Genomic DNA, 14142 nt, shown 5'->3' with positions numbered 1-14142 from the left:
GGAGCGGGGAAGGGTGCGGGGGGGCGGGTGCTCGTCGGTGGCGGTGGAGCGGGGGAGGGTTGCGGTGGGTCGTCAGCGGCGGTGGAGCTAGAGGGGGAGGGTGCGGGGGGGATCGAGATCGAGATCAAAAAGTGTGCATGAAAATATACACGGTGCGCCATTAGCAGTTTTGCAAAAAAGTAAAAAAAAATACTAATGGCGCACTGCTTACAGGGTGCGCCATTACTTGGTAGAACTAGTAATGGCGCACTTTGTCTCCATGCGCCATTAGAGTGTATGGAAAATGAAAAAAAAATCAATACTAGTGGCGTACCGTGTGCCTGGTGCACCATTAGTGTCTTCCACGCTAATGGCGCACCTTCGAACGGTGCGCCATTAGTATATAGTAGTGGCGCACTGCTTACCAGATGCGCCATTAGTATCAATCATATCTATAGCCCTTTTCCTAGTAGTGTGGTCAACGAATGACATCCATCGGACGTGGACTGTACGTGGAGAGGCTGATAGCTGGGCCCACTGCCACACACAAGGAAATGCCTCCTTATTCATGATGAATGGATAGGAGGGAATTGTGTGCCTCATTCATGATGGCTTTTCTCAGATCACCTTTTGGAACCACAATTCGATCCTCGAAGAAAAGAGTGTCTTTGTCATCCAAGCGATAGCACTTGTACTTGGGAATGCCCTTGTCAATACCACGTTTCACCTTCTTCACCATGGTATCCAGGAGTTGTGCCTCACGAATTTGATCTTCCAAAGTAGGAGAGACTATGAGGTTGGCAAGAAAGCCTTGAGGAACAACTTGAAGATTCAGCTTGCGAAAAGCCTCACAAAGATCCGGTTGAAACGGCTTGAAAATTAGGCTGTTGCAATAAGCCTTTCTGCTCAGAGCATCTGCAATCACATTCGCCTTTCCAGGAGTATATTCGATACTCGGACTGTACTCTTGAATCATTTCGACCCATCGAGTTTGCCTGAGGTTAAGGTTGGGTTGAGTGAAGATATACTTGAGGCTCTTGTGATCGGTGAAAATGTCCACTTGCCTTCCCAATAAGAGTTCTCTTTGAGGGTGTTGAAAGCGACGTCGCACTCAGGCGTCTAGACATACTTGACATGCTTCTGGAGGAGGTTGGAAAGAGGCTTTGCAATCTTAGAGAAGTTCTCAACGAATCTTCGGCAATAGCTTGCAAGACCGAGAAAACTGCGGAGCTGTTTGACATTCTGAGGAGGTTCCCAATTCACAACTGCAGACACCTTCGCCGGATTAACAGCAATTCCCTTGGCGGAGATGATGTGACCAAGATAAAGAACTTCATCAAGCCAGAACTCACATTTGGAAAACTTCGCATAGAATTGATGCTCTCTGAGCTTGTCAAGCACCAATCGCAAATGTTTGGCATGATCCTTCTTATTCTTGGAGAAGACCAAGATATCATCGAGATACACCAGAACAAATTCATTAGTGTAGGTGTTGAAGATAAAATTCATCATGCGAGAGAACGTTGGAGGAGCATTGACAAGGCCGAAAGACATGACAGTGTATTCATAAGAACCATAGCTTGTTCTGAATGTTGTCTTGGGGATGTCTTGTTCACGAATGCGAATCTGATGATAACCCATACGAAGGTCAAGCTTGGAGAAGACTTTAGCCCCTTTGAGTTGCTCGAAAAGCTCATTGATGTTGGGAAGTGGATACTTGTTCTTGATTGTCTTCTTGTTCAATGGACAGTAATCGACGCAAAGTCGGTCCGTGCCATCCTTCTTCTGGACAAAAAGAACTCCACAACCCCATGGGGAAGAACTCGGTCTGATCAAACCCAGACGCTCTTGTTCATCGAGCTGCTTCTTCAATTCCTTCATCTCCTTGGGACCAAGCTTGTATGGACGCTTGCAAACGGGTTCAGTTCCAGGCTCAAGATCAATAACGAACTCGACTGGGCGATGAGGAGGCATACCCGGAAGCTCTTCTAGAAAGAAATCTTGGTACTCACAAACGACTGGAATTTGAGAAATAGCATCCAATTCGCCCTTCTCATTGAGAGAAAACAACCGAATGGTTTCATCACGAGCAGCATAGATGATAACATCCTCAGAAGGGTGTGTCAATTGAATTTGCCTGGCAGCACAATCAAGCTGAGCCTTGTGCTTAGAAAGCCAGTCCATCCCAAGAATTAGATCAATATCAGAATTGCCAAGAACAACTGGAGAAGACAGAAATTTATAGTCGCCCATCTTGATACTGACATTTGGAATGAAAGCTCGAGAAGTCATTTGCCGAGCTGGGGAAACAGTCGACAAAGGACTCGGCAATACTTGAGTAACCAAATCATGCATAGCCACAAAAGGTCTTGAAATGAAAGAATGCGATGCACCAGTATCAAACAAGACTTTTGCAAGAATATCATTAACAGGAAGATTACCGATGATCACATCTGAAGAATCCTCTGCCTGAGCTGCATTCATCATGTTCACCTTTGCATGCTTTGGATTATGCTTGACCACTGCATTGCTTGAAGATCTCACAGGACGAGGAGGAGGAAGGCGCCTTTGATTCAAACATTTGTTCGCGTAGTGGCCTTTCTGCTGGCACTTGTTGCAAGTCACTTCTGAGAGCGGACGGTGATAAGGAGCACTTGACCTTGGAGCTTGAGACTGAGACTTGTTCTGATAGCTTGGGTTGGGTGGGTGGGAAGATCCACGACCACCTGAGTTCTTCTGTTGGTAAGGATGACGAAACGGAGGAGGAGGAAGATAAAACTTCTGCTGCTTAGCTGCCATTTGTGAGGAAGAAGAAGATTGCACTGCATCTCTGATTCTCTTTTTAGAAGCCTCACACTTGAGCTGAGCACCTTCTTGCTTGAGTGCCATATTGTAGATTTGATCAAACTAAGTAGGCTCAACAAGAACGAGAGCTAACTGCAGATCCTCTCTAAGGCCACCTCTGAATTGATAGATCATACTCTTCTCATCTGGAACATCTTGCTTAGCAAAGCGGGCAAGTTTCTGAAACTGCTTGTTGTATTCATACACTGACATTTTGCCTTGCTTGAGATTGCGGAACTCCTCACGCTTGCTCTCAACAACACTGGTAGGAATATGGTGAGCTTTAAAGTCCCGACAGAAATCAGTCCAAGTAATCACTCGACCACCTCTGGAATCCTTGTATTGCTGGAACCAATCAGTTGCCTGATCCTTGAGCTGAAAAGAAGCAAACTTGACATAGTCCTCAGGCCTGACATTGCTGCATTCAAAATGCTTGTTGATATCCACGAGCCAATCATCGGCATCTGTGGCCTCGACACAATAGCTGAAAGACTTCGGCTGATTTGCAAGGAATTGGTTGAGGGTTGGAAACTGAGACTGATGATTGAACTGCCCTTGACCTTGATTCCCTTGGTTGCCTTGGCCTTGGTTGCGCTCTTGCATGAGCTGGATCATCATCTCAGCATGAGCGTTAGAGGCTGCCATCAAAGCTTGCCATGCCTCCGGAGGTGGAGGTGGAGGTGGAGTGTTCGCCTGACTCCCATCATTGCGATCCGGATTCAGACGCGTTGGCGGAGCCATCCTGAAGAGGGTGACATCCGTTAGCATCTTGATGGACGGATAGACAAGTTGAATCAACGGATAGAAATTGCAACATATAGTCTTCACAATAAACATTCGAACAAAGATGAATGAATGAATTCCAAAGTAAACATCACACGTCCATTGAGGTGAGAAGCCACTTGAATAGAGATTGATGAATGAAATAAACAAAGTACAACTGGAACAAATAAGTGGTAAGGATTACCCAATCACAAACCAAATATCTGCGGGAAGAAATGCTAGAGCTACTTGAATCCCACCTATAAACTCCCGAAATTTTCTGGTTATGCAATCTGGTGTTGGGGATACAGGGGAAGCACAATATCTCACCCAAACTAACAATCCCGACATCCAGCTGTATCCATCCGTCGATACATAACCAAGAAACCTTCGGAAATCATGTACCTCAACCCTCGAAAAGCATCCATTATACGAGTTATGGCAATACTCCCGAGCTCGCCCCAGTACTGGGTTATCGGGGTTATCTTACCAACAACTGCATAAAAGGGATTTTCGATGTCGGCAAATCTCAGGTATTCCAGAACTGCAACGATAAAATTGTGACGACGACACCTCGGAGCTCAACTCCCCGGGACACTGCCACAACCCCTAAATGTTAGGAGGCACCAAGAACAATGTTCTCGTCACAAAACTATCGTAACGATTCCAAGATACCCGCGTGATCCTAAAAAAATTTAGTGAAAATTTGAGAAGAGGACAGTCAAAACATCTACGTCAGGAGACCACACCAGAGCAACGAAGGGACTGAGGAGTAAAAAGAATCCTATTCTCCGATATATATAATCCTAAGACTCAAAACATTTTTTGTTCTAGACTCAACATCGCCAGCAAACAATCAAGCAGGGGGCTCCTAAGTCGGGGATGGCTCTGATTACCAACTTGTAACACCCACGATGCGGCTATATCTCCCACGTGTCGAAGCACGACTTAGAGGCATAACCGCATAGTAGTTTTGTCGCAAGAAGGGTCATCTTCACACAAACCCATGTAATGAACAAGACTGGGATAAAGAGAGTTGGCTTACAATCGCCACTTCACACAATACATAAATTAGATCATACATCATTCAAATACACTCATAGACCGGCTACGGTCAAGTTCAAATGAAAAGAAGACAACCCCAAATGCTAGATCCCCGATCGTCCCGTCTGGACCCCACTACTGATCATCTGGAAACGATACATAGTAACGGCCAAGGGCCTCATCAAATTCCTACTTCAGCTCAGTTGCGCCATCTACGCCAGTATCCTCGGCACCTGCATCTGTTTTGGTAGAATCTGTGAGCCACAGGGACTCAGCAATCTCACACCCGCGAGATCAAGACTATTTAAGCTCATAGGCAGGAAAGGTGTAATATGGTGGAGCTACGGCAAGCACTAAGCATATATGGTGGCTAACATACGCAAATGAGAGAGAGAAGAGAAGCAACACATCGGTCGAGAAGCTAGAAGCGATCAAGAAGTGATCCTGAAACTACTTACGTCAAGCATAACACAAACCGTGTTCACTTCCCGGACTCCGCCGAGAAGAGACCATCACGGCTACACACTCGGTTGATGCATTTTAAAGAGGTCAAGTGTCAAGTTATCTACAACCGGACATTAACAAATTCCCATCTGCCTCATAACCGCGGGCACGGCTTTTGAAAGATTATATACCCTGCAGGGGTGCCCCAACTCAGCCCATCACAAGCTCTCACGGTCAACGAAGGAATAGACCGTCTCCCGGGAAGACCCGATCAGTCTCGGAATCCCGTTTCGCAAAACATTTCGACAATGGTAAAACAAGTCCAGCAAGACCACCCGACTGTGCCGACAAATCCCGATAGGAGCTGCACATATCTCGTTCTCAGGGCACAAACGGATGAGCAGTCCGTACAACTAAAACCAGCCCTCAAGTTTCCCCGAGGTGGCGCTGCAAAGGGCTCTAGTTTGGACCAACACTCAGAGGAGCACTGGCCCGGGGGGGGGGGTAATAAAGATGACCCTTGGGCTCGCGAAAACCCAAGGGAAAGGGCTTAGGTGGCAAATGGTAAAACCAAAGTTGGGCCTTGCTGGAGGAGTTTTATTCAAAGCGAACTGTTAAGGGGGTCCCATAAATCACCCAACCGTGTAAGGAACGCAAACTCAAGGAACATAACACCGGTATCACGGAAACTAGGGCGGCAAGAGTGGAACAAGTCACCAGGCATAAGGCCGAGCCTTCCACCCTTAACCAAGTATATAAGGTGCATTAATTTAAACAGAAGATATTGTGATATCCCAAAATATCCGTGTTCCGACCAGGAACAAACTTCATCTTCACCTGCAACTAACAACGCTATAAGAGGGGTTGAGCAAAAAGCGGTGACATAGCCAAACAACGGTTGCTAGGACAGGTTGGTTAGAGGGTTGACATGGCAATGGGTAGGCATGGTAAACAAAGGCATGCAGGGCTAACATAGCGAAAGAGCGAGTACTAGCAAGCAAAGATAGAAGTGATATCGAAGGTATGATCATCTTGCCTACAAGGTTCTCAGAGTTGTCGAAGGCTGGATCGTCGTTAGCGTACTCAACAGGTTCCTCGTGCACGTACTCGTCTCCCGGCTCTACCTAAAGCAAGAACACAAGCAAGGAACCACAATAAATCATGGTGCAATGCACAGGCATCATGATGCAAAACATGTCATGATATGCGAGAGGTGATATGCAAAGCGTATGCGTGCTTCGGAAGGAAAGATGACGAACAAGGCATCAACTTGGCAAACCAAGTATGCCGCTGGAAAGATGAGATGACTTCGGTTGAAATCGATATAAAGATCACCGAATTCGGGTGCACGGTTTGCAAAAGACAAGCAAGACAAGATATGATGCAAACAGCAACATGGCCACTTGTATGCAAAGTATGAATAAGCTATAGCACCCAAACATATGAACAAGATGCCTAACAGTGATGTACAGGAGATTCCTTACGAAACATGAACACTGAGCTCAACCTAAAAACCACTAGAGCATGACTAAAATAGCATGGCAATATTGCAAGAGATAACAGTTCTACAGACTTAGTGGAATTACTAGACATAGCAAAAACAGATTCATCATGGCATCTCTACAGGCTTGATCAACTCATTACCAGGCATGTCATGGCATGGAATAAGTACTAGTATGAAGTAGGCATGACAATGCAGCTACTCAAGTGCAAAACAAACAACTAGCATATTTGCATGAACAAGCACATAAGAGGCAAAACAACAATAAGAAGTGAGATGGCATGATTATGAACTTGCTCAAATGCAGAAACTAATGCCACCAATGCATTGGTGGGATTTTTCTACCCCAAAAACATATATAATATGTTAGGGTTGCTGTAGAAAAATCATCACAAATGCACTAAGATGAAACCTGCCTAAAATGGTAATTGACAGAAATGGCACTTTCCATATTTGGAAACGTCCAGAAAAGGACTTTCCCGAAATGGAAAGGTACTTAATGCTAGAAATGGTATATTCGCAGGAACAGAAATAAAACACTTAATAATAATAAAAATAAATAAAAAAAACAAACAGGCTAAGAGAGTATGACAGGTGGGGCCACCCTGTCATACGCACAGTGCAAGAAATGGATAAAAAACGGGGGATAATATGCAGCCGCGGGGGATCGAACCCAGGTCGCCTGGGTGGAGGCACGGCATGGGAACCAGTCGGGCTATTAACATGATCGTGATAAGGGGGGGAGCTCGCTCCTTTTGAGGTAAGCCCTCCTGGTACTGGTTCCTCTCCTATGCAGAAGAGAGAAACGCCGACGGCACCGGCGAGCAACGGCGGCGACGGCGGGGCTCAGGAGGTGCCGGCGGGTGTGCGGATTCAGTAGGGTAGAGTGCGTGCGTGCAGGAAGGGAACATGCGCGCATGTGTGGGTGTGTGTGTGTGCGCAGGAGCTTGCGGCCATGGCGACGAACACGGCGAGGCAGGGCTACAACAGCACTGCGTGAGCTGCTGCACTGCAGGGGCATGCGTGCGTGTGTGTGAGAGACCAACTTGGGGATCCGAAGTTGAAGAACGCGCGTGCGCGCTGCAGCAAGTACACACACACAAGGAAAAATTCAGACTTCGCCGGAGCACTACGAGCGCGGCGAAGACATGGATCGGACGAGTCCTACAGGTGCCTACATGCAAAGGGATGGATGGGAGAGGGAGGAGCGTTACCCAGCTCACACTAGGACACGACGGGGTCGACGGAGACGTGCTGGAGGCGACGAGAGGGAGCTCTGAACTTGGTGAGGCTGCTGTCCGCGAAGTAGAGGAAGCAGAGGAAGAGCCAGGCGCGGAACTTGGCGTCTCCCTCGGCAATGTAGTGGAAGCAGCGGACGAAGGGGACGACGGGGAGGCAGACCGACTTGAAGAAGGCAGCTAGAGGTGACCGGGGAAGCGACGTCGACGGCTATCCCGAGCTCGAGCTGAAGCTTGGTTGGTACATGGCGGGCAGGTCGACGGCGAAGCGTGTGGAGCTTACCTAGGCAGCGGCGAGGCAGGTAGAGGAGGGGGATCGGTCGAGGAGGAACCCTAGGGCGCGGGGGACATGTTATAAAGGGCTAGCGACGCTCTCCGGCCGTCAAATCGACCGGACGTCGACGTGGCGCATCTGGATGCTCTGCCGTACAGGAGCTTGAAGATCCTCCTGTATGTATGGGCTGCCTGGGTTGCGGTTGGAGCGGCTGCTGTGCTCTGTTGGGCTGCAGGTGAGGGGAAGGCCCAGGTAAGAAGAGGAAAATCCCCCTTCTCATCTCCTTCCAGTATCTGATTATTTAAATAACCAGCTGAAGAAACGAAAAAGGCCAGTGGACTAGGAGAGGCATTTGGAAATTATGAAAATATTCCCAAGCTCCTGGGATTATCCGCTATTTTAATAAATTGCATTGGGCATTTTTAGATGTAGAAAAATAAGACAAGTTTGAATTATATTCAAACTTGTGTCATTTTTGAACCTGACCAAAACAACTTCAAATAAGGAGATCTTTGGCAGAGAGGTTTAGGGCAAGGAGCAAGATTTACAGGGAGAAGATGAACATTAATAGAGAAAGATAAAATAGCACTTGATAAGAGACGGAAGGAGGAGAAGTGATGGTGCCATGGTTGAAAAGGGGGGGGGACAAGGTCATGCCCATGATGCTCATGGCAACAACATGAATGACAAAATGCAACATGAGATGGCATGAGATGAAAATGCACTATATGATGAGGATGAATGCAAAATGACAAGAGGCACAAATGCAAAATGGCTAAAACGAAATGACAATGAAAAGAATAAAACCAGACAACCAAACAAGATGAGGCCAAACATGATAAAACCCACAAGAATTGGATGAGGTCAAGTTGATATATTGCCAAATTGGGACATGTTACATCTGGGGTGTTACAGGGGCGCAGCTTCGGGGCTTGGCTCGGGGACGGCGAAGGAGGCGAGGGGGACGGCGAGGGGGACGACGAACATGGGGGTCAGCGGGTGAGATCGATGAGGCAGGGGAGAGATTAGAGAGATTAGGGATTTAATTAGTGTATGACTAATCTAATGGCGCACCACCAACTCGTGCGCCATAAGTACGACTATTCTAATGGCGCACCAGCGCCAGTTGTGCCATTAGAATTTTGTTTTAATCTAGCCCACTAGCCCTATCTACAACCTAACCCTATCTACAACAGAACCCACCTACTAGCCCGACTGGTCAGCACGCAGCACACACACCAGGAGGTCCTAGGTTCGATTCCCAGGCTCCCCAATATTTTTTATGCATTTTAAATGCTGTTTTTTATATTTATTTGTGTTTAAATATGTTCAAACTTGTTTAAATCATAACAGTAATATTTTTTTTATAAAAACAGTAATAATATTTTAAAAAATATGTTCAATTTTGTTACTTGGAAATATCATCGGCGGCGGCGGTGGAGCGGGGGAGGGTGCGGGGGGTGCCCGTTGGCGGCGGTGGAGCGGGAAAGGGTGCGGGGGGGCCGGGTGCTCGTCAGCGGCGGTGGAGTGGGGGAGGGTTGCGGTGGGTCGGCGGCGGCGGTGGAGCTAGCTAGGGAGGGTGCGGGTGGGATCGAGATCGAGATCAAAAAGTGTCCATGAAAATATACACGATGCGCCATTAGCAGTTTTGCAAAAAAGTAAAAAAAAATATACTAATGGCGCACTGCTTACAGGGTGCACCATTACTTGGTAGAACTAGTAATGGCGCACTTTGTCTCCATGCGCCACTAGAGTGTATGGAAAAATGAAAAAAATAATTCAATACTAGTGGCGCACCGTGTGCCTGGTGCGCCATTAGTGTCTTCCACGCTAATGGCGCACCTTCGAATGGTGCGTCATTAGTATATAGTAGTGGCGCACTGCTTACCAGGTGCGCCATTAGTATCAATCATATCTATAGCCCTTTTCCTAGTAGTGTGGTCAACGAATGACATCCATCGGACGTGGACTGTACGTGGAGAGGCTGACAGCTGAGCCCACTACCGCACACAAGGAAATGCCTCCTTATTACACGCAAAATAATGATTTTTTCCACCTGACATCTGGGACCCACCGGAAGGGCCTCTGTATTTCATGAAAAAAACGTTCCCCTCGCTGACAGGTCAGACCCACCAGCTATATCTTCGCACGTAAGGAAGTGCCTCCTTATTATGCACAAAAAATGAATACTCCCCCTGCTAGCTGGTTCCCAGCATAGTGGGAGGCTGACTTGTGGTCCTACTAAGTTGACGGGGACAAATGGCTTTGTCAACTTAGTGAAAATGAACGATTCTAGCCCCAGTGACCGTATGATGTCCATCCAACGACCGTAGTGCTTCTTCAACCTCTGGTCTTTTAGCTCCAGCTGCCCAAACCACCGTCGATCATGCCGCGTGCTCCTGCCTCCCGTGGCCGGCTGTGATGTCGTGGAGACCTCACCGCCCCCTACTACTCCCACCGCTGGCCAGGCCATCCCTCTACTCAACCACACCCCCTGTTATTCTGCGCAATGGCAGCCTCACACTGCAGCCGAACCAGTGAACCCTCGTACTCCTCTCCGCGTGGGCTTCCACTGCTGCGTCTTCCCCGGCTCCACGTCATCCCTTTCCTAGGCCTCACTGTCGTCCACCGCCCTGGTGCTCTCAGTGCGGTGTGGTCAACGTGGTCAAGGCACGATTTCCATCGAAAGAGTACTGTACATGGAGAGGCTGACAGCTCGGTCCACGGCACCCGTAAGGAAGTGCCTCCTTATTACGCGCCAAATAATTACTCTTCCACCTGACAGCAGGGACACACCGGATGGGCCACCGTATTTCCCGAAAAACAGTTTCCCCCATGACTACTGGGACCCACCAGCTACATCTTCGCAGGCAAGGAAGTACGTCCATAGTACGGGCAAAAAAAACGATCCGCCCCTGACTGCTGGGACCCACCAGCTATATCTTCGCACGCAAGGAAGTGCCTGACAGTCAGGACCCACATGGTCGAAGCGTACGTAGTGTTTTCATTCTAGTCGCGAACGTGTACGTACATACTGGTCTATGTAGAGGCGCGCACGTAGTATGTACACGTACGTACATCAGCCAGGGTGCAAGAAAGTAAATACGGCCACATACATACATACGGGCGGGGTCTCGAAAGCCTATTCATGCATACGTACGGCCAGGGCTCGTGTACATGGCTGGGTCGGAACGGAGAAACTGCGTCGTTGTTGTGTTCATGGGGACCAACCGGATGGGTCAGAACGGAATGTGTCGTCATGTTCATCGGGAGCCAACCGGCTTGGATAGAACATCCGATGGAAACGAGGCCTGGCGTACCGCAGAACGGAGGAAATGGCCTTGTGTTCGACCGGCCACGGTCGAAACGGGATCCTGTTAATCAGGAGGGGTCTAGCATACTGCAAAACGGAGGAAACGGACTTCAGTTGGACCTCCTATGGTCGAAACGGGGTCATGTTGATCGGGAGGGGTGTGGCATACCGCAAAATAGAGGAAACGGACTTGTGTTGGAGCGCTACAGTCGAAACGGGGTCCTGCTCATCGGGAGGGGTGTAGCGTACCGCAAAACGGGACTCCACGGGATACTGTTCATCTCCACCATCGACCTCCTCCAGCCTCCACGGGCTACTGTTCATCCACCGTCGACCTCCTCTAGCCTCTACCTGTGACTGTTCATCCACGGGCTCCTGTTCATCCAGCCTCCACCGTGCGCTCCTCCACCGGCTACTGTTCAACCAGCCCTCTCTAGGGGGTCCTATTCAACCACCCCTCCATGGGCTACTGTTCATCCAATCCTCCACCGGCTACTGTTTAACCAGCCCTCCATGGGGTCCTGTTCGTCCAGCCCTCCATGGGGTCATGTTCATCCACCCCCAACCGGCTCGATCGATCGGGGTCCTGTTCATCCAGCGGCAACGACCTCTACTACCACGGGGTCTGGTTCATCCAACCCCCCACCAGGAACTGTTCATCCAACCCCCCAGCAAGGCTCACTGTTCATCCCGAGGCAGCATCGATCGACTTCAGTTAGCAGCAGTAGCGAAGGAATCGCTCAATCGGGTCCAGTTAACAGCCATCGATCGACCGCTCGGGTTCAGTAACACGTAGCCTGCAGTGCAATCGCTCGGGTTCAGTTAGGTGATGCCTTGCTCGGGTTCAGTTAGAGCCCAACGCCTCACACCCACGCGCGTATGTGTATGAGAGAAACACGCATCGCTCGGCCCCCGACCACCCACCGTAACCGGGAACTCCCTGATATTTTCCTCACCTCGCTTCTACCACGGTTTTTTCTGTCATGCACGGCCCAAAGAATGGCATGCAGCTGCGTCTCTGGCCTGCCCAGGACGAAAAGCCCATTTTCTGTCAAGATTTTTTGTCATAGAAGTAGGAGCCCACCACATCTATGATGACACTGGGTTTTTTTCACAATTATCATCATAGAAGTGTCATAAGCATGACAGAAAAAAAAATTGTTCGGCCCAAAATGTCACGGATTTGTCTTTTTTTTGTAGAGAGCGTGTAGAGAAACGGATGACCGCCTCTTGCCTCCCAATGGTCAATGCCAAGTCCCCCGCAAAGTAGAAGCTTTCCTCCCTTGTCTAGCTGGCTCGCGCGTTTTCCCCTGTTTTTTGCCACCTTCCCACCTATAGAACTGCCCCGCGCCGGCCAATTCCTCTCCAAACACCTAGCGAGGCAGTTGAACCGAACAAGTCTAGACTAGTTTCTAGTGGATACATTGATGTGGCACTGGAAGGGTGTGATAGCTGACTCTGAGAAAATAATTGACTACCACATTAGCATACATGAGCATGGGGCCCACTTGTCAACGTGTTGGATGGAGGAAGGAACGCAAAGACAAAACTGGGCATGGAAGGGTGTGAATCGATTGGCTCACGTGTGATGACCACTGGAGCAATCCACTCAAATTGTACATTAAAAATCCGTGCAAACACAGCCGATTATACTGTGAGTAGGTGACTGTGCGCTTGGCTGAACAATGATGATGGTACTAGAGTATATATACTCCTGGCAATCTGACACCGAGTGAACTGCAGCACGTCCACCGTTTCTCCTCGTGCTGCAGGCTACCCCGCATGCGTGGGCGAGGGAGAGGGTGTAACAAGCAAGTTTCTCGTCCTTCTGTGAGTTGAGAGGACACATCAAAGTTATTTAGTACTCTCTCCAAAAATGGGCGACCATGTCCATGGCTACCATCCCGTGCTCCGTCTACATACACGATTCACGTGCCATCAAGGACAAAAATATATTGCATAGTACGTGCCATCGAAGTGCATGACTCACATCTGCATTGCTTATCTCCACTTTCTTGCATTACACATCCACCTTGATGCTAGATGCCCCACGTGTTGGCAAAAGGATGAACAAAGCTCACGTCTAAGATAAAAGAGTGGAAGAACAAAGATTCCCGATGACCGAGAAGGAGCAAGGAACCTCTCGGTGGAGCGTCTGCACTCATAATATTTTATATTATTCAGCGATATAAAATCAACCAAATCTCTCCATGTTTAACCAAAAGAGTCTGAAACACGTCATACATGGCCCACCTCACACATTCACCATATTCCTTGGCCTCCGTGCGACACCTAGTTAGCAATATATCCAGTAGCCCATTGCTTCTCGCTCCTCGTCTCGTGCGACACCTAGTTATAGTAGTATAATAGAAAGAGTACTTGCTCTTTGAGCAAAGAGCCTCCCTAAGCACGCATTAATTTCCTGGGCATGCTTCTTTCTACTCAATATTGCGTGCACTTTGAGCATGTTGGCAACTCCACTGCTAGCTTCGTGGCTCATCTTGCAATTGACGACGACCCATTGCAGCACTGCTACAAGGCCCAGAGGTTAATTTGAGAACATGTACCTCAAGGTTTAATTTGATAGACATGACTTATAAGTTGACAGAGGTCATATCACTTTTTTTGGAAACATGTCATAAAGTAACGGGATAGACCTTCTTTCAAGTCAATTAGCATGTGTTCAAAAAACAAAAAATTATCAAAAACTAACATGATAGACCTTCAATTAACATGTGTTCAA

This window comes from Triticum dicoccoides, chromosome 1B (genome assembly GCF_002162155.2).
Source record: "Triticum dicoccoides isolate Atlit2015 ecotype Zavitan chromosome 1B, WEW_v2.0, whole genome shotgun sequence".
Lineage (NCBI taxonomy): Eukaryota > Viridiplantae > Streptophyta > Magnoliopsida > Poales > Poaceae > Triticum > Triticum dicoccoides.
This window is presented reverse-complemented; position numbering follows the sequence as displayed.